The sequence below is a fragment of the Schistocerca cancellata genome, chromosome 4 (assembly GCF_023864275.1).
Source record: "Schistocerca cancellata isolate TAMUIC-IGC-003103 chromosome 4, iqSchCanc2.1, whole genome shotgun sequence".
Taxonomy (NCBI): Eukaryota; Metazoa; Arthropoda; class Insecta; order Orthoptera; family Acrididae; genus Schistocerca; species Schistocerca cancellata.
Window position 1 is genome coordinate 863049063 of NC_064629.1, and position 12220 is coordinate 863061282.

Consider the following 12220-nt stretch of genomic DNA (forward strand, 5'->3'; position numbering starts at 1 on the left):
CAGAATGGCAGACCGTAACAGTGTAGATATTCTGAAAGGATACAAATCCCTTCAGCACTGGGGGAAAAGCAACTTTCCTTGCCAGTAGGACACATGGACATTGCCAAGTGTCTGCTGGTGTGCTGGAGGCAGTTCGTTTTTTGTGTTCAAATGTAGACTCTTGGGAGCTGTTTTCATACTATATTGAAGTTATGAGTGCTCTGAAACTTCCTGGCAGATTAAAACTGTGTGCCGGACTGAGACTCGAACTCGGGACCTTTGCCTTTCGCGGGCAAGTGCTCTACCAACTGAGCTACCAAAGCACGACTCATGCCCCGTCCTCACAGCTTTAATTCCACCAGTACCTCGTCTTCTACCTTCCAAACTTCAGTTGGTAGAGCACTTGCCCATGAAAGGAAAAGGTTCCGAGTTCGAGTCTCGGCCCGGCACACAGTTTTAATCTGCCATGAAGTTTCATATCAGCGCACACTCCGCTGTAGAGTGAAAAATTTCATTCTATGAGTGCTCTATTTTGCACAATTTTCAAGTGTATCATTGTCAAGCTTTTTTTTATTGATCATGTTTAATAGATGGTTCCATTTTCCTATACCAGTAATGTAAATGAATGTAAGGAGAGATGTCAATAAATATAATGTAATTGATAGGTATGTTTTGGTTTCCTACATAACACTGTAAAACAACGTACTGGAACTGGAAAATTAACTGGAACTGGAAAATTAAGCTATCATAAAATAACACCGTAACTTACCATAAAACAACTTCTATCTCGAATAAAACAAAAATTAGTTCAGTATTTAGTCCTGCCAAATCTTTACTACTTTAATGTACTTCAACATGGCACAAACACTGAGCATTCCTGGTGACTCGAGCTAGCCACGAATGCTCATGTACGATGTGTGTGTAACATTCAATTGTTTGATTTCACTGAGTGGATGAAATGGACCAGTAACTTGTTTTTCACACATACTGATTTATTCATTAGTTTAATAGTCACTGGTGTCCTAAATACCTGTCCTCAATTATCAGATACCTATCATCATTCCATAGCCGCAATACCAGTTCTGATACTTCCACCAGCATGGTTGTACCCATGCATAACGCTAAATCTTTCTCCACCCCTTAAATATCAGTCATGATGTTAGAACAAACAACCTACTTGAAGTGTCGGCAGAAGTGCCAACACTGTTTTGTTTGAGGAGACCGAAATGCACGCTATAAGCTCACGCAGGCTGGCGTGAGGTCTGAAACAGGATACGTAATGAATGCTATAAAGAAAAGTACGTAGCTTCTGGAATACTTAACTTTAATCAACATTTGTAGAACATCGCTCTTGATGATACATTAATAGAATCTCAATATCTATACTGGTAATGGCGCCTTGCTAGGTCGTAGCAAATGTAGCTGAAGGCTATGTTAACTATCGTCTCGGCAAATGAGAGCGTAATTCTCAGTGAACCATGGCTAGCAACGTCGGCTGTACAACTGGGGCGAGTGCTAGTACGTCTCTCTAGACCTGCCATGTGGTGGCGCTCGGTCTGCAATTACTGACAGTGGCGACACGCGGGTCCGTCGTATACTAGCGGACCGCGGCCGATTTAAAAGCTACCACCTAGCAAGTGTGGTGTCTGGTGGTGACACCACACTACTAACCTGCATCTTACCCAAAACTAGTCTGCGTTCAAAATGAAATGAAAGCTTTATGTATTATCACTGGCACATCTTCCCTCTCAGCGTATCCCAGCTATTTTCCTTCTGTACAACAGTGAAACAATGTCTCTGTCCTAGTCAACACTACCCACACTTTTGTCATCCCTGTATCTTTCAGTTTTCATTGTTTTATTTCATTTGCGAACCTTACTCAATTATTTGTTGCTTTTCCTCTGACCAGTTATCTTCACCACATCCGATTTCTTCTGAACTGCTGCTATAAATTCCGGTTAGATGTCATTACTCACATTCAACAAGAATGCAAATGACGAAATTGATTAAGACAATGTTAGTGAGACAGATGTTTCAAAAATTTTAGAAATTATTATATCAATTATTATTAACATCATGTACTGATTTATCACTAAGGATGTCTGGTTTTATTTAAGAGAGGGTCTGAAGGCCATAATCTTGCCAGGTGAAACAAACTCATAAATAAATAAATAAAATTGTCAACTTACCCCACTTGGTCTAATACTCCACGAGTCTGTCCTGATATTATGTACTTCATGTGAGAGGTACAACTTGCCTCTTTTAAGGATGCAATGCACTCTGCACATACATTCAGCCATGAGCATTTTCTTGTTCCTGCTACAGCTTGTCCTTCACCCACTTCAAGTCTGCCTTCCACCTTTACACAGCAGGTGGCTTACATTTAGCTGTCCAAGCTGACCTGCCTTTAATATCTGTTCCTTAAAATGAATGGCCTATTATGTGTCACCTCCACAAAATCCATTGGCCACTCTCACATTAAACCGATATCTCCTGAAACTTAGGTTACACCAATTGTGGTAGTCTTACACCATCATCTGTCCTCTAAGGCAGTAATACTAGAGCTGAGTAACATTCCAAACCTACAAAACTGTTCCAGGATACTACCATGGCCATTATAAATATGATGTTACTCCTTTCAATGCCTCCCTCTCATCTTAAGAAAACTGTGACTTTGCTACTGAAAATATTTGTTGAACTCAGTTTGTTCAAACATGCTGAAGTGTGTGCAATAGCAGGACAGACATGAAAATAGGATTCGGGTATCACAAGTGATGTATGACTCAAAGTACATGACTCCTATCTGTAGCTTTTATCACCATCTGTCTTAGCTAAGTATCAAATGGCAATTACTATGTTTTCTGAAGCTAAATGATTAAATTTTGCAATACACAAGTTATCAGATTGTAGTTAACCTCTCAGTATGTGTACCAACAGGAAAGAAATATGAAGTTTTTGTAGCATCACTCTTAACAATGAAATTATATTCTCACTTGAATGATTTTTCACTGACTTTGAAAAACATGCAACACTTCTTACAATAGTCTGCTACATTTGAATCTCTTTACTGGTCTTATAAATCATGATTTGGTACACAGTTCACATATATGAGATAGCACCCATCAGATCTGAGATAGTAAATACAACTCATACACATTACAAATTTGAAATACTAATTGTACACATGTTGCATAGTGGTAATATAATCATAGAGATAAATACGATGATTGAAAACAATAAATGGTTATGAATTGTGACCAATTACACTAATTTTTATGATTTTTCATATCTTCAGAAACAGCTTAGGAGCAGTGGTCCAGCAAATATTGTTTCATTTTCACTTTAAACTTATAAATTTGGTATCTGTTTCAAATAGGGTGATACATGGTGATACAGCATAATGCCAGTATAATATATTCCTTTTAGCCTATAAATGTGAGTATTTACTGTATTGAGAAGTAGGATATGCCTTTGCCTAGAATCGTAAGAGTGAAAATCATAGTTATGCTTGGAGATATTTTCTTCTTTTAACAATCTGACTGCATAATGATGGATGTTTCACTGTCAGATCAGGCCACAGTATCGGGTGTGAGGCTGTGCTGTTAGTGCTGCCTGGCACATGGCATCACGCACAAGGCTCCACTGTGGCTTGCGGTGGTCTTACAGCAGTCAGTGTATTAAAGTGTTTCCTTTTGTGAAGGTTAGTGCGTTTTAAATATTGTTCTACAGGAGCCTCTATATTTGTCTTGTTATTCTGATTCTCTTCTTATATAGTTTTTTTGCTAATTATGGGGTACTGTCAAAAAATAATTCCATGTATCAGTAACGATTGGATACTACCAGGGTACATTGTGACCACTGGTGCATGGCTTGTATTTTGCATGAGGGTTCTTGCAGCATATGTGAATGCATTTAACTTTCAAGTTTTCCTGGCTATGAATATCTAGAAATTTTCTCTCATTTCCTGACGAATTTCTGTGCTGTGTGGAAACTGATTGTCACTGCCTTTTTCAGAATTTATTGTAAGCCTATTAGTTCTGTTGTGTCAAATTTTGTATTATGACAACAGCTGTTTCCTGTACACTGTGTTAATTGGACAATCTAATTAGGATACTTGTGTCATTTGCAAAAATTACTGTGGTACCTTTAGTTATCTTTTCTGCTAGGTCGTTAATGTAAATAATGAAGACCCTACAGGGGCTACATATCTGATGTTTTTGTTCATTACTCTAAAAATTAGAAGTTTTGTGTGTGTCTGCATCTTTGAATTTTATCTGAGTAATTTGTTGAAGATCGTGGAGGTAAGAATGGATGCCCCTGTTTGGTAGGCTTCAAATTTCATATTTATTTATTGTCTGCAACAAAATATCACGGTCATTTCCATCAAAAGCTTTGAAAGGTTGGGCAATACGCCAGAAACACCATGTTTATTAACTAATACACTTTGTATTTCATTTAGGAAGGCAAAAACAAATGGCTGGGTTGACCTGTCACCTCTGAATCCATGTTACAAATCACTTATTAACATTTCTTTATTTAGTAATGCTGTTGGTCTCCTAAGAAACAGTTTCTCAAGAATTTTTTCAAAGCCTGACAAAAGTGATTCAGTCCTATCTGTAGTCTGCAGTTCCACATTATCTCAGTTTTTGTGCAGTTTTCAGATTTTCTGGGAATATAGCTCTCAGGAGTGATGCATTCTGAATATCTGTTAGCAATTCAGTTGCACTTGTACTGATGATATCATCTGGTATTTAAAAAGCATGCAGTGCATATGTATTGAAACATCTTTCCATCACTGAACTTCCTGACATTAACTCTGGTTTTGGAGGTTTCATGTCTCCCATAGGAGCTGTTGTTAGGATTTGGGCATAGGGATCACTAAAACTGGGTTTTACAACTTAGGTTGTGTACATATGTTTGCCCGTATTTATAAAAAAAATTGCCAATGGTTGTTGCAAAAGTACTAGTTATACGAGTTGGGTTAGTTACAGTTGGTTTTATGTTAAAGGACTTCAGTAAATCTTTGATTTAATCTTTAAATTTATTGGGTCTGGAGAAATTAACATTTAACTCTCCACATATGATAATATTTTTTAACAGTTGTTCCATGTGGTTAAAAAAAGGCCACTTATCACCATCTGTTGATCTGTATACAAAGTTGATCACTGTGTTTTAATTTGACAGTTCTGCTATTGAGAGTTCTATGCCTCTTTCTCTAGATAAGGTGTCAAATTCAGTTAGATTACTGAATTATATATTTTATGGGACATACACGGTCCAATCACATTAATGTGATCACCGGTCAAAAGCCTGAATAACCAGCTTTTGCAGTGCAGACATGCAGGAAGAGAGTCTTTTGATGGCAAGTCTGTTATGAGATATTGTTCTCCTTGTGGAACTGAAACACAGCTCATGTAGACATACCATTACAATTATTTCTTTTAACACATGAGTAGCACAGACTGTCTTTATCACAACCATTTTGCACACACTTTGTACATAATACACTGTAATTTATATCAATTTGCGAGAGCTGTATATGTGTTACAATTTTACTTTGTAATGTGTTGCCATGACGTTCAATATCTTTACCTACAATTCGTTGCCAGTTATCATCACAACTCAAAGTAGGAGTTTATCACCAAAAATGGTATCTTAACCAAGACACAAAGTAAGTAAGCTTCTTGGAGGCCCATAAACTTCCAAAATACACTGACAAATGTTCCCATTGACTTTGGTACACCATTTAAGCACAAGAACCAGCAGTTTACATGTATGGGACACAGTTGGCTTAATTCTGGTACTTTTGGCAAGAGCTGAAACATAATGGGCAGAGTACAATATGGCAGTGACATCATTCTCCTAGGCAATGACAGACAGTCCACTGTAGCCAGTTCCTGAAAAAAGATATTAGTTAATTGAATAAAGGTGCTATTAACCTGTGCAAACATCTCATATTTGCACAAGAAACTCACAGCCTTAAGAATCCATTTACATTGAAACACCCTGTCCACAACTAGTACATGGTCATTGGGCTGTTTTTGACACTCATAATAATCCCATCAAAGTGGCATTCTCCAACTGTTACGCAATGATGTGGTGACAAGACACATCACCTTTGTCTGAATAGTGTGACTCCCTCTTTGCTTTACATTAAAAAACAACGTAACTCTTCTAATCAGTCTTGACTCTTACATAAATTTTATAATTTAAAACTATTTACTTCAATCACAATATTATTATTTAGCTCAATCCATTTTCACAACATCTAAAATTTCTTTTCATTCAAAGCTGTGTCGGCAAACTTTCAGCTAGTCAAAAGTCAGCATTGCTTTCCCTTATAGCGATGCTTGAGGAATTCTAAACCACTCCCATTATTTCCTTATACGGTAACAAATTTTGAGCTACTTCACAAGGCTAGTTAAAAATAGAATTTGAGGCAATTCCGCCAAAATGCAGGAGTTTACTACCACCATCACAGGTCCACAACACAACTCTTGGGCTCTGTGGGATGGACAAATTATGTATGATTTAATACTGGGCTGTAGTTATTGATACCTGAGGTGTCACCCTTCTTATAGAGAGGGGGTATATTTCAATCTGTCTGGGAAACACTCTGAAATAATGAACCATTACATAAGCCATTAAGAACATTACCTATTATATGGCCACAACATTTTAATGTCTTATTGGACATATATCTACCCCCATATGAACTACTAATTTTAGAGTCATGATGATCTTCCTATTTCAGAGGGGGATGTGAAATTAATTTTTATTTCACTAAACATCCTGTATCACTTCTTCAGTTAATGTTTTGCTCTCTCTTCTGAATTGTTCCACCAACATTCTAATTATTTTTAAAAAGCAATTATTAAAAATTTCTTCTGCACATGAATCATCTTTCAGAATGCTCCCATTCTCTTTAAGAGAAATGTCATCATCTTCTGTGTCTTTATTTCCTTGTTTCTCTTTTAACAATATGCCATACTGATTTTACATTTTCTCATGTCTGTCAAATTACAGTCGAGATCTCCATGCACCCGGTTTTTTTACAACTTTTCTTACATCACTGTTTATAATATGAAAGTATTTCTAGATCATTACTTGTTCTGGCTATTTTGCTCATGCCTCTTCTTCACTGTGAAGATATTCTGCAACCTGTAGTGGTCCAGGATTTCTTTAAGGACTTCTCAGTATTGCATTTAATTGTCTGTTTAGGTAAATTTCTTTCAAAAATGGATACAAACTCATTAAGAAATATGTTGAATTTAATTAGCATTAATCTCTTGCAAACTTTACCCCAATCAACATTTTTAAAAGCTTTCTGTAAAATCTTTAGTAGTTTTGTCATTCATCAGCCTCCCTTTTCTTTGCATGTTTCTGAACTGTACTTGGACCTAAGTTATGTAATGTGACTGACAATGCTTCGTGATCTGACAATCTGTTTACCACAAGATAGCCTCAAGTTTCTTTAACTTCTGCTTGTCGTATGAATAAATTATTTATAAGGGTACTACTATCTTGAGGAATTTGGGTAGGAAAATTTATGACTGATATTAAATTGTAAGAGGCTAACGGCACCTCCAGATCACTTTTCATGTCACATTCCTTCAATAAATTTGCACCACAAATTAATACTCCTTTCTTTCTGTCTGACCTACAGCACAACAAATCATCAAAATGTTTCAAGAGAATTTCCCATTTACCTATTGGGGACCTGTATACTGTTACAATAACAAGTATTTGCAAACATTAACTTACAATCACATGCCTCTATATTCTGATTTACACAGAATTTACATATTTCTACAGCTTTGTATTTATATTCCCTTTTTTATGTGTGTGATGACTCCCTCCTCCCCGTCAATATTTTATATACATGAACAAGCAGCTAATTTCTATCATTTTCATTAAAATTTTGTATACTTGTAGTTATGCTGTATCCTGCTACTAGTGCCCGAGTGTGTGTGTGCTGAGTGTAGTGTTGTCATGCATGTGTACTTAAATCAACCACCAACTGCTTCAGTTCGGGCCAGCCACTCGAGGCCACCTGTAGGAAGGGTGCACACGGCATGGCCTCTGCCGTGCTGTCTACCGACGACTCACGCCTCTATTGTTCTTTTAGTTTGTACTGCTCACATCATTGATAAAACCTTCTTGGATTGACAGCTGAGTCAATGCGTTGTTGTCTGGCAATGTTTCAGCAAGTTTCTTACTTGCCAACTTCAGGTGAATTGACGATGGCAAGAAAGATGGTAAGTAAGAAATTTGCTGAAATGTTGCTGGAGAATGATGCATTGACTCGGCTGTCAACCCGAGAAGACTTTATCGTTGAGATTCACCAAGAAAGCTTGCATTCTCATATGCTCACATAATTTATTCTGTGTATTGCTTATTCTGCATCTTCTGTATGACTTTTGTCTTGTTATGTGTAGAGTCATGAGAGGCTTTGTTCAGAGGGTTATGAATAAAGCTGTATTTGTGTTACTTGGATTGGTTTGATGTAATACTTGGTTACTACAGGAAGATCTTCCAAACAAATTAACAGTTCATCTGTTTCATTTTATGTTCTACCCCCATCCCCCTTCCTCCCACAATATTTCAATACAACAAATTCATTTCACCTTTCCCTTTATTCTTATAAGATGAACTGGTAGTCTGTATCAATTTAATTTCCTTTAATAGTGTGTCTGAATTTGAGCTAAAGTTTGTCTCACATGTTTGAGCCTCCTATGTCTTCTGTTAATATATTTGCTAACTTGTCTGAATCTCTTCTACTTAGATGTAAGACATGAGAAGTATATCCCCTCTTTGTATCACAACTACTGAAACAGAACCAATATAAGATTTTGCACCCGTCCGGAGCCCTCTCAGCTCACTTTACAGTACAGTTAACCCAGGGCTGGTCATGGCGCCACAGAATCTCCCCAACACCCACATTATGAGTTCAGTAGCTGTTCTGTTTTTGTCTACTGGAAACAGGCCTGGAGCATATTGGCTGAAAATGTGTAGCCCACAGTAACTGCAGAGTATAGCCGAATTATATACAAATCATAAGCCTTAATAACATGTGAGTTGATACACAGCAAAGCAATGAGGGCTGAAAAATATTATTCTCCAACACTGGAGGAGAGGTTAAGAATGGTACATGGGAAACATATCGGGGCACTTCTTCAGGAGTCACAACCCAGAGCGTATGAGAGACAGTCGAAGAGGAATATACCATTCTGAAAAAGAGGGGACGTTCAACACGTAATGCTGAATTGTGGCGTATACAACTGGGAGCAACAAATTGGAGTTTAATGTAATGACCTGGCCAATTTTCTAAACAATCCCGTAACTTTGGCATTAATTAATAATGCTGTAAAAAGGATCTCCAACAGGTTCCTTAGGGAATAATGATAAACTTATTGCAGATGACATATAAATGATGTTTTTGATGACACACACACACACACACACACACACACACACACACACACACACACACACACACACACACACAGAGAGAGAGAGAGAGGGGGGGGGGGCTGGGCTACGTGTTAAGTGACAAGATTGAGGACAGTAATCCATCAAGATGCAAACAGTTAGCCGTTATATGACAAATGATGAAGAACAATATCTGATCAGACAGTGTTCATAAATACACTACAATAATTTGAAACGATTTTTTTGAAATTTAATGTTATTAGCCTATGTGTCAGTTATATTGTACATAAAGTAAATGTACATAAAACTACTACTAGGGTAAGTGGTTGTAGTAATGGGCTTGCAAGGTTGATCCTGGCAACTACAGCCATGGTCACCACTAACCCTGCCAGTCAAAACATGGGTTAGAAGTACAGGAAAATCACTTGGAGGTTAATGACTATGTCTGTTCAAAGGCTGAAACCTACTGGCAGATGGGGAGGGAAGCGAGTAAAATTTCTTATACAGTTATAATTTTTCCCCACAGTTTCATAACAGTCAATATATAATTTCTTCTACTCTACAATAGTATGTAATGATTACATTCTTAAATACCTTTTTAATATACAATACATTTACTTATAAGTTACCTACAGCAACTAGAAAAGAAGTTAAATCATCATCATTTACAATATTTTCAATTGAATGTTATATAACTCATGATTCATTTTAGGCAAGGACAGCAGATCCAAAACTGAACAGTAGAAATAAATATATAGTGTAGAATAGTAGTTGTGTAAACCAAAGAATTGTTTTTATAGTGATCACCCGACACCTTAAGTCACTAACGATGCTGTTGTATGCAGAGCGCAGGTTAGTGGAATGTGTAACAAATGTGATCATCTCTTACATGAGGCTGATTTCTTGATTTGTATTAAGAAAGTAGATCTTCCACGAGTTAGTGGGACATTCATAATGTTTCACTATGCAGTATGAAGAGCGATTATCAAATAGAGATTGAAGCTTCATAAAAATTTCTCAAGCAGGTTGATAGGCGAATGTAAGCTCGAGAAAAGTCACTGCAAACATGATAAGCTAGTATATTAATAACAGGTGTAATTGTCAGAATATTGAATGCAAGCATGCAAACATTTATTATTTCATATACGTGCTGGATGTCGGTCCGTGGGATGGAGTTCCATGCCTGTTGCACTTGGCTGGTCAATACAGGGGTGGTTAATGCTGGTTGTGGATGATGATGGAATTGTCATCTGTTGATGTCTCATATGTGCTCGATTGGAGACAGATCTAGTGATTGAGCAGGCCAAAGAAGCATGTCAACACACTGTAGAACATGCTGGGTTAAACAGCAGTATATGGGCGAGCGTTATCCTGCTGGAAAACACCCCCTGGAATGCTGTTCATGAATGGCAGGCCAACAGGAAAAATCAGCAAGCTGCTGTACAGATTTGCTGTCAGGGTGCATGGGATAACAACAGAGTGCTGCCACTGTCGTATGAAATTGCATCCCATCATAGCTCTAGGTGTAGGTCCATTGTGTGTAGCCCACAGACAGATTGGTTGCAGAGGCACACCTGGCTCTTCCTAACCAACACAGGCTACCAATGGCACTGAGACAGAACTGGCTTTCATCAGAAAACATAACCAACCTCCACTCCACCCTCCAATGAGCTCTTGCATGTACCAAAGAAGTTGCAAATGGTGGTTTGGGAGTCAGTGGAATGCAAATTACAGGGTGTCTGTCTCAGAGCTGTCCCTTAAGTAACCAATTTGTAACAGTTCATTGTGTCACTGTGGTGCTAACTACTTCTTGAATTGTTACTGCAGATGCAGTACGATATGCCAGAGCCATATGCGGAACGCAATGGTCTTCCCCCCCCTTGGTAGTGCTTCTGGAGCCCAGTCTTCTTGCGACCATACCATCACATGACCACTGCTGCAAGTAATTGTGTACAGTGGCTACATTCCTGCCAAGTCTTTCTGCAATACCATGGAAGGAATATCCAGCTTCTGATAGCCCTGTTACACGACCTAGTTCAAACTACGTGAACTGCTGATAATGGTGTCTTCCTCATCTTCAAGGCATGCTTGACTAACATCAACTCACTATGTCCAATCTGAAAGGTAAGTAATGCTTGCAACCATTACAGCACATATTTAAAGAAAACCGGATTTGCATCTTCATAGTGGTACTACTAGTGCCTCTCTTATGTGAGTGGCACAAAATTTGAATGCATGTCATCTTCCAGATGTAGAAACATGCCTAACAACTTCTGTTTCTCTCGCACAACTACTTCTTGGCATTCAGATTCTTTTTCCTTTTCAGTGTATATATACAGGGTGTTTCTCCTAAGGATCATCAGGCCCATTTTCTCTGGTGTTTTGCAGATATTTGCAATTTTGTTTTAGCATTGTGTAGTTGGAGTCAGAAAAACAAATAATGCTCATTATGTCTATTCAATGGCCAGTGTCAACAAAATGTCTGCCTATTATAAATGATTTCTGCAGCAGAATTTTACATGGCCAGTTGACAGAGCAGTCCTAGATTAGTCTAGCCTGATATTCATTTTATCAGTAAAACTCTAAGAATACCCAGTGCTCCAGCAGTGACACCACTGCCCTGGTCCATGCTGACTGCTGCCACCAAACATGCTGCACTAGTGAGTTTCTGCTGAATTGCTGTTAATTCTACATGTTTTACTCTCCCTGTTAATGCATATTGATAATGTGAATATTGGACTAGACTAATTTGGGAGTGTTTTATTGAATGGGCATGAAAACTCTGATTTAAAAATAGATATGTTTATAT